The sequence below is a fragment of the Pteronotus mesoamericanus genome, unplaced genomic scaffold, assembly GCF_021234165.1.
Source record: "Pteronotus mesoamericanus isolate MK-2021 breed Mesoamerican mustached bat unplaced genomic scaffold, CSHL_Meso_final contig_221, whole genome shotgun sequence".
NCBI classification, from domain to species: Eukaryota; Metazoa; Chordata; class Mammalia; order Chiroptera; family Mormoopidae; genus Pteronotus; species Pteronotus mesoamericanus.
Genome location: NW_026555092.1, coordinates 4,958,347 through 4,968,313, shown reverse-complemented (window position 1 = coordinate 4,968,313; position 9,967 = coordinate 4,958,347). Strand labels below are relative to the sequence as shown.

Sequence of the window (9,967 nt, the reverse complement as noted above, 5' to 3'; positions counted from 1 at the left end):
TTGGTGTCTCACCCTGGAGTACAACAGCTCAGATACCATCTTTGCTTGCAGTCCTCCAGAGGCAAGAGGGTGGATCTGCTCTGGTCTCCCGGAGTTAAGGTGCGTCATACTTTGAGTTCCTGAAAACAATAGCTTTTTACACACATTGATTGCTAAGCTTATTACCTGAAACTAAAATTTTTCCAACATTTGAACCCCTCATCAACGGCACATGCCTGGCTTGCAGGCCAGGTCCCCTGTTGGAGGCATACAGAAGGCAGCCAATGGATGTTTCTCACACATCCATGTTTCTCTCCCTCTGTTTCTCCCTCCCTTCCCCTCTCTTTAAAAATAAATTAAAAAAATTTAAAAATCCCATTGTGAGGTGACTCAGCTGGTTGAGTGTTGTCCCACAAAGCAAAATGTCACAAGTTCAATTCCCAGTCAGGGCACATGCCTGGGTTGCAGGCTGGTCCCCAGCTGGGGTCATAAGGGATCCGCTAAAGAGTGCTGCCACTCTGCCTGAGGATGTAGGATGAGGTCTCGGCTGGAGCGTTCTCTTGGGAATGTTATCAAATAATGGACCCACGATGCAGGGAGCCCCTCGGTTCTAGGTCCTTTGCTCGCCACCCTTAAAAATTACGGCTCTCAATGGCAGAATTTGGTGTAAAGGAAAGGAACTATTTATTCAAAAGTTATACAAGTTTTTAATAATGGCTCAATGTCACTGTCAAAGTCTCAAAACCCCTTTAAAACAACCACCAACACACAGTCCTGCCTTCCCCCACTTTACCTAGTCAGGCCAGTCGGGGGTGCCTGTCCTTCAGAAGAAAAAGAACAGAAGTCCGGAGCTCAGCTAGGCACGTCCCTTGTGGTTCCCAGCACCATCCTCTGCGTCGCCATGACCTCCAGTTTTTTATTCAGAACCACGCAGCACCTTCCCATGGCCCACTAGCAAGAGTCCTTTCTCCCCTTTTCTTCCCGCGTGCTCTTCACATTGTTTCCCCGAGTCTGTGTCCCGTTGTCTCTCTCGCAGGCCCTTTCTCCCCTTCCCAGTTACGTCCTGCTTCCTAAGCTCCTTGGTCAAAAAGCCTCTAACGTGGCTGCTGTGCGGGGGTGGGGGGGGTGTTAAACCCGTTAGCCTTGTTGATGTGCAAAATAACCATCTTTGCATGTGAAATAGGAAGCTCTCCTCCTGTTATTGACATGCAAAATGACTCTCAGTGGCCCTGCTCCCAGTCTCCCATCTCCCATGGCGGCCGGCCTAGAGGGGGAGGTGAGACTATCCTCTGTTTTTCTTGGACACCCCAATTTCTGGATCCTGTTACAAATCCCTTTTGGGGGGCCATGGCTCTGCCCTGTTGCAGGAATACCCTCAAGTTAGCCCCCCTGGGGACAGAGTCAGCATTTGGCTGCCTGCTGTACCCAGACACACTAATGCCTGATTCCAACTGCAACAAAGAAAGAAGAATCTTCTACCCCTCTTTCTCTGAGCTATCAGAGGGGAGAAGCTTTAGACTGAATAGTACATGAAAATTTCAATCACAAACTGAATTGAACTTTTCTTTTTAAATATGGACCGCTCCACGAATTTGCGTGCCGTCCCCGCACAGGGGCCGTGCTAATCGTCTCTGCATCATTCCAATTTTAGTATATGTGCTGCCGAAGCGAGCACTGAACTGAATTTTTTAAGACCTAGAAGATGAGGTTGTGCTTTGAATCAAGACCATTTTAAGCAAGGCCAAGTCTCCAGAGACAGCAAAGAGGCTCTGGCAAGAATGAATCAAGGGGCCGCCGTTGCCCTGTTTGGTGACCGGTTCCCCTGGTGTTGGTACTAGGAAGCCAGCCTGTGCTGGACATTGATGGAACTGCTGTCAAAGGCCCGTGCAGCCTTGGCGAGGCCCTTTATTTCCCTGCGCTTCAGTTTCCTGAGCTGTAAAATGCCTCTCTTTTCAAAGGGCCCTGCTAGACTTAGCCAGTTGGTAAAGAGATCTGAGGTCTCTCAGCTCCAAGCAGGAAACTTAAATGTGTCCTCAGCTCAAAGCTTGAGACAAACTGGAAGGTCTTGGGAAGCGAGTTAGGCCACAAGTCTGAGAAATGATCTCCTCTGATAGGGAGGAAATACAATTTTTAAATTTGTTGTTTAAAGATGTTAATTGCAATGTTACTCTGAACAGCTTTATTGAGATGTTAATTTACATACCATAATTTTCACCTCTTTTAAGTGTACAATTTAATGACTCTTAGTAAGTTTAGAGTTATTATCACCACAACTTTATTTTAGAGCATTCAAACGTCCCAGAGATCTCTCATGCCTATTTTCACCCCCATCCCTGGCAACCACTAATCTACTTTCTGTCTTAGAGATTTGCCTTTTCTGGGCATTTCACATAAATAAAACCATGCAATATACGTTTTTTTGTTTCTGACTTCTTTCACTGAGCATAACGTTTCTGAGGTTCATCCATGCTGTAGCATATATCAGGACTTCATTCCTTTTTATGGCCAAACAGTAGGCTATGGCAGGGGTCTCCAACTCTCCCCTGGCCTGTTAGGAACAGGCATACAGAGAAGCTGGCCTAATGCCTGAGTTCTGCCTCCTGCCTCCCCCCACTCCCTCCCTACCACCCACAGCTAGCGCAGCTCACCTGGGCTCTGTAGCCAACGGCTCCCCCCCCCCCCCCCGCCCGCCCTCCCTCCCCTGCCCCCCCAAACATCTTCCATGAAACCAGTCCCTGGTTCCAAAAAGGTTGCTGGTCTCTGATATGGAAATACCACATTTTATTTATCTATTCATCAATGATGGATATTTGGGTGGTTTCCACTTTGGAGAGCTATTATGAATAGTGCTTCTATGAACATTTGTGTGTAAGTCTTTGTGTGGATGTATGTTTCCTTTTTTTTAAAGATTTTATTTATTTATCTTTAGAGAGAAAGGAAGGGAGGGAGAACGAGAGGGAGAGAAACATCAATGTGTGGTTGCCTCTCGACCCAGACCGCAACCCAGGCACATGCCCTGATGGCGAATCAAACCGCTGACCGCTTGGTTCACAGGCTGGCCCTCAATCCACTGAGCCACACCAGCCATACAGGGCTGGATGTATGTTTTCAGTTCTCTTGGTTAGATTCCTAGAAGTGGAATTGCTGGGTCATGTGATAACTATGTTTAGCTCTGTTAGAAACTGTTAAATTGTTTTCCAAAGTGGCTGCGTAATTTTACACTATCAGCAATGCATAAGGGTTCCAATTTCCTCATCTCCTCGATACTTAACTTCTTTTTCATTATAACCATTCTAGTGTGTGTGAGGATGAAACACATTGTGGTTTTGATTTGTATTCCTACAATGACTAATGATGCTGAGCATTTTCTCATGTACAGATAGGCCATTCACATATCCTCATTTTTTAAAAAAGATTTTATTTATTTAAGAGAGAGAGGAAGAGAGGGAGAAAGGAAAGGAGAGAAACATCAATGTGTGGTTGTCTCTCATATGCCCCCCACAGGGCACCTGGCCTGCAACCCAGGCATGTACCCCGACTGGGAATCGAACCGGTGACCCCTTGCTTTGCAGCCCAGCACTCAATTCACTGAACCACACCAGCCAGGGAATAACATATCCTCTTTGGTGAAAAGCCTATTCAAATCCTTGGCCCATTTTTAAATTGAATTATGTATCTTTTTATTGAGTTGTAACAGTAGTCTTTTAGCAGATATGTGATATTTACAAATATAAATATGTCTGACTTGTCTTTTTTTTATTTTTTTACTTTATCACAAATGTACGGGTTTATTTCTGGACTCTCAATTCTGTTCCATTGATTTATATGTCTATTCTTATGTTGGTACCACAGTGTTCTGGTTACGTAGTTCAATATTATCTTTTGAAATCACGAAGTCAAAGCCGTTTACTTTGTTGAGCCATCTTACAATGTACAGCCATCTGCGGTTGTTCCGCAGGGAGCTGGGCCCCGCATTAACCCAGAGGCACTCTTCCACTCTGCAGCATTCAAGACCCTGTGTTTTATGGACATTCAGCCTCCTTTGTAATAGGAGAAACGCAAAGTAAGAGAAATGTGAAGTAGTAGAAACGCGATGTAGGAGAAACGCGAAGTAAAAGAAAACCAAAATTACATTTTTCACCTAGTGAATTAGCAGAGATTAAAAGGTTGGCCACCGCACCCAGGCGGCAAGGGAAACAGGCACTTTTATGCATTACTTGGGGGAGTGTAAATTAGACCAATGCTAAGCACAATTTAGCAATATCTCCCAAGATTCCCTTTGACCTGATAATTCTACTTCTAGGACTGCATCTTACAAATATCCTTGCACACAGACAAGCAAAATGAAGTAGGTAAAGGGAAGGTCATTCATTGCAGCATTGGTCATAAGCAGCAGACTGGAAACAATTTAAATGCTCATAAATAGGACGTTGGTTAAGTAAATTAGGATTCAATTCAGCCATAACTGGAGTGAGGAAGGCTTTTATGTGCATACAAGAATGATCTCCAAGAACAGTTAAGTAGAAAGGAAGGCAGCAGGCCTGAGCGGTGCACTCCATATATGTAAATGAAAGAGGGGCACACGTAGGCATGTGGTGCCCACAGGTTGAACAAGCTGGGGCCTGTGACCGTTGAACCAAGGAAAAGAGCTTTGTCTTTTGTCCTCACTGCCTGTTTACATGCTTTCTGCAGTTTGGGTCTTCTTGTCCCTTGGTTAAAACCTGGAACAGGGCCCATCATGCTACTGAACACTCCCAGGTTAGGGAAAAAAAAAAGTTTCCAATCACTAATTCATGAAATGGTTTCAGTATTTTGAGAAAGTAGGAGTCACAACTTCAGACTATTCGAAGATTTTCACTCCCCCGGCCTAGGGCTGCTCCATGTGTAAAATCGTCTTTTCTTCTCCCATCCATCCCTTCCTCTTTCCTTCCACTTATCTCTGTTCCATTGATCTCTGTGTCAGGAACGGTTCTAGTCCTGGGGATAGAGCAGTGACCAGGGAGGACTAATGACTTCCTGGAGCTGACATTCTGGCAAGAAGAATTAGATAGTCTGTCGGGGGTGCTGAGAGCTCTGAAGGAAAATGAGGCCAGGGAGGGTTATTAAAAGACTCCTGGTAGGATGGGGTGCTGGTGAGGGTCAGGTGCCCATTTACACAGGTGGTCAGGGAAAGCCTAATAAGGTGACATTTAAACAGAGACCTGAAGGAAGTGGGGCAGCCAGACAGTCATCTGTTCGGAGCCAGGAGCAGCTTCATGGCCATGAAAGACCAGTGCAGTCGCATAGGGCCTTGTGCTCAGAAGGGTCCCCTGTGCTTGGTTTAATGCTTCGCAGTCTCTATCTTAAAATGCTTAAATTTTGAACAAAGTCCTGTGTTTTCATTTTGTGTACAGGGCCCTAGAAATTACAGTCGGTCCCTTCTGGTGCAAAGCAAGTTCCAGGCTGAAGAAACATCACATGCAAAGGTAAAGAGGTAGGAGTGTGTTGGCAACTCTGAGCCTGGGGTGGGGAAAGAGTGCGTGGTTGGCTTCTCTGTTTCTGCCTTTTGAGCCCAGCCGCCCGTCTTCCCTGCCCCACTGCCGTTCTGACCCGTCCATGTCCCTCAGCAGGTGGAGAGGGTGAGGTTACAGAATTCTGTCTTGAGCTAGTATTCACGTTTTCCAGGCTTGGCAGGGACTTAAGGCTGGCTCTTTTTCTCTCTGGAGGGTCGGGGCGCTTCCTTGAAAGTCTTGGTCTCGTCTCCCCCAAAACAGAGCCTGAGACAGAGGCTTAGGAGCATGTGGCTTGTTTGGGAGGGGACTCCAGGAAGCCAAGGGAGGGAGTGGGGAAAGCGAGGCAAGGAAGGAGGCAAAGCACAGAGGAGGACGTGTCTCCCAGGTTGCTGCTTGAGGTAGTGGAGCCTGGGTTCTGGGTCGAGGTGCAAACAGAGAGCCTCTCCCTTGTCATCTTCTCTTCGACAGGAGGCTGGGGCTTTCTCCAACAGCTTCAATGCACCACTGGGTGAGGGCTGTTAACTGCTTGCACTTCTAGCCCTCACCTGACTAGGAGGCTGAGCTAGAGCTTCCAAGAGCCTAGAGGAGGGAGGCAAGCCTGGTGGTGCCTGGCGTGTAGCTGGGATCAGTGTGTCCAGCACTGCCCATCACTGCTGAGGCTGAAATCTCAGGTGGGCCAGGAGGGTGTGGTCCTTTGTGTCTGCCACATTAGGGACCGTCACTGTGGGTTCTCCCATCTGGACATCCCTTGAGAAGGGCAGACGAATCTCCACCAGCCAGACGCTTATGATGGCTCCCTCAGCCCCAGGACATCCCAGCACGCCTCTGGTCTCCTTCCGCTGAGGCCTTGTGGTCCCTTCAGGAGACCTTCCTGGGCTGGATCTAAGGCCGCCCCAGACTGCCTCTCTCCTGTGGGCCAGCTCTGACCTGGGGGCAGCGCACACCCGTGGCCTGCTCGCGTGGGAGTGCAGCTCCCTGTCACCGCTGCCCTCTACTCTGCTGTTGCAGCCAGCCCTTTGGGATTCTTGGGCAAGAGTCAGACACCAGGCCACTGAGTCCCAGGGGACATTGCCATCTCTCTGACTAGTCTCTTTGAGGCCCTCTCACCAGGTCTGAAATGAGAGGAAAGCCACCCCATTCCATCCAAATCTCTCCAAAGAAAACCCTCTCTAACCTCTAACTCCTGACTTCACATTGCCTTCAGGGTAAAGCCCTCCCACCCAGGCAAGGCCTCCTTTGTTCTTACCCTCTCCCTACCTTTCTAATGTCATCTGCTGCCACTAGGTCCCCATGCTTCAGCCCCAGTATGTGGTGGCTCATTCCCTAAACTGACCCCATCACTCATACCTCTGTCCCTTTGCACATGCTGATCCCTCTGCCTGGAAAATTTTCCCCTTCTTCGCTGCTTGGTAAACTCTTCTTCATCCTGTAAGACTCACTGTAAGTGGCCTACAGGTGATGAATCTCTGTAGGAAATCAGTCCCTCTCACACTGCTTTCACTGCATGGTTGAGATTGTGGTCTTAGGTCAGGCTTCCTGTGCCTGAGTCCTGGCTTTGCTAAATGTGCAAGTCAGGAAATTGCTGCAATAATGCTGCATAACAAGTCACCTCAAAATCTGGGGATTTACAACAAGCCTTGATTTTCCTCACCAGTTGGAAGAGGAAGGGAATAAAGGATTAAAATAGAGAAATCATTGGCATTTATTGAGAAGTTACTATAGGTCAGGCACTGTGAGCAATTTATACGTCTTATTTCATTTCTTCCCCACGCCAACCCTATATGGCAGGTGTTATTGATGATGTTTTAGAATGGAGGAGATATCTGTCCAGAGAGGTCACATAACATGCCCAGGGTAACATAGCTGGTAAATGTCAGAGCTAAGATGTGGACCCTGCAGAGTACATTACATGCTTCAGCACTTCGCTGCCTCCAATGAATGATGCCCTCATTTAGGGGAAGAGAGAGGAATGCATTCAGGACAGCTCAGGTACCCACATTCACCCTTTCTTTTCCTTTGGGTCCATTGAAGCCCTTCCTGATGGTCTGACTTATGAAGGCTTTTGACTCCTTTCAGGTACTTGACTTAGGCCCGTGCAAGAATCCAGTTGCCCTGTAGACCCTGATCCTCTAAGGGCTGAACCTGTGGCTTGGGCGGCAGGCGGCGGGTGGGGCACACAGCTGGGTGGTGCACAGGTTATTGAATAGGTTCCCCTTCCAGGGGTGAAGGATTATTGGGCTCTGGGCTCCTAGGGCAGTGGAGTCACTGCACCTCACCAGGTGGCCTAAGCTGGAGGAGGGGGAGGATAGGACAGGGAGGTGCCCTTGGCCATGCTAGAGTTGGAGCAGAGCAAGGCAGGGAAGAAAACATCCTAGCCCCACAGTTGCACTCCGTGATAGCAGTACTGTGTGGCAGATAGGAACTGGACTTGGGTCCAGGTCTGCTGCAAGTTAAGTGAGTAGCCTTGGGCAAGTAGCACCTCCCAAGCATGTTTCCTTATCCACAAACTGAGATAATGACAGGACCCCCTCATGGGCCTACAGTGCATGTGAGGGGCTATACATTGGGCCATGACTGATAGCTGTTCTTACTTCTATAATTTTTAACATTCAGCTCTCAAATACCCACAGCCAACTTTAATGGTTAATTGACTTTCTTTTCTTAAAAAAAAGATTTTATTTATTTACTTTAGAAGGGAAGGGAAGGAGAAAGAGAGGGAGAGAAACATTAATGTGTGGCTACCTCTCGCTTTCCCCCTACTGGGGACCTGGCCCACAACCCAGGTATGTGCCTTGACTGGGAATCAAACTGGGGACCCTTTGGTTTGCAGGCGGGCTCTCAGTCTGCTGAGCCACACCGGCCAGGGCATTGATTGACTTTTCTCCCCAAGCACAACTTCAGGTCCCTTTCTCAGAGCCTGAATACATCAGGAGATATGTGACCTGGAATACATCATTTCTCCCCTTTGGGCCTCAGATTTTCTACCCATAAAATGGGGGTTGGCACACTCCCCTCATAGGAATACATGAGTTTAATGCGATAGTATAAGAGCCCATGTCCCCTTTCTGAGCCCGTTTCCCGGTTTGTCCAATGGGTTAACAGGGTTGTCTGGATCAAAGGAGGTAGTCATGGCAACTGCTATGGGCATGGCTCTGCACGTAGGAAGAGCGTAATATAAACTGTAGCTTTAAAAGTAAGCCCAGTACAGAGCAGGTGTTCCAAAAATGGAAGCTGAATCCAAGTCAGCTTCCAAGTTTTAAAATTTTATTCACTATGGTAGAATATATTCCAACTTATAGAATATACTCTCCATAATGTCCTTCCTTCTTTTCATTTCCTATACCTTACCTTTTCTAAATGATTAGATTTTCTATGCCATTTTTCCTGTCCCTATAGGTAATAGAGATTTAACTGATGTCCATGGGTTTGTCTAAACTTGTTGATGTAGAGACCTGTTTCCTATTATGTTTATATACATTTTATTTTAGTAAAGAAATATACATTCCTCCAGTACATTGCCATTGTCAAAGAACCTTCATATCCATCGTTTTATTTAATCCTCCTAACAGCCCTGTCAGGTTGGTATTCCATTTGACCTTAATAAAACTGAAGCTCAGAGAGAACAAGGAGACTTGCCCAAGGTCACATGGTGAGTTAGGGGTAGGACCAGGACTTGGGTCCTGTCATCAGGCCCCACAACTGTTTTTCCCAATGGACTCAATGCTCCCTCAGGGCAGAGCAGTTTTTCTCCTGGGCTGTCTTCTCTCAGCTCTCCATCCATCAGGCTGTGTGCTCCTAAGATGCGGTGGGGTGTCTCTCACGCTGCCTGGTCTTTGCACACCTGAGGAGTGGACAACCCCTGCCATAGTCTGATATTTACTGAGGGCCTACTATGTGCAGGTATCCCTCCCTCTCTAGATGCTCCCACTCCTGGGGGAGATGGACTCTTACACTAGGGAGCTGGAAATGGGTGTTTCAATACAGGCCCGAAAAATGTGCCTGGGCCTGAGTAGATCATGGGATGCTGCACAAGAAGAGGGTTTTAGGTAGGAACTAGAATAAGACAGGGGTGTGGAAGTGGGATGGAGCTTCGCAGGCAGAGAAGATGGGGAAGGCCAGGCATTATCCCCAGCAGAAGCAGCTTAGGGAGGGGTGGGGAGTGTGGGTTTAAGTGGCTTCGGGGCTCGCTCGGGCCCTAGCTGGAAAACTTGTCCCGTTCCTGCTACAACTTGCTCCCTCCGGATAAAATCAACAAGGCCCAGACTCAGGAGCCGGTGGTTCGTCTTCGCCGGAAGTGGGAACCGCTCAGTTGGCGCCCTCACAGTGCCACCACCACCAAGCCCTGGGACTTGGGGAACCACTTATGCTTCTTGGCCTCCGTTTCCCCATCTGCGCAGTAACCGCAGAGACTTGCCGGTCTCCGCTGACGGTGTGGGATACCCTTCTTGCCTCCGCGTGCAACAAGTGGACGCGGCCCGGGGGTGTGTGGCGGGGGG

At 48.1% G+C, this 9,967-nt stretch overlaps 1 non-coding gene across 1 annotated transcript; it reads right to left on the bottom strand.

Moving 5' to 3' along the window:
- Nucleotides 1-1,547: 1,547 nt before the first annotated feature.
- On the bottom strand, nt 1,548-1,654 carry LOC129069523 (U6 spliceosomal RNA). Its single transcript, XR_008529019.1, has one exon. It is a non-coding gene; the product is annotated as a U6 spliceosomal RNA (small nuclear RNA).
- Nucleotides 1,655-9,967: the final 8,313 nt, after the last annotated feature.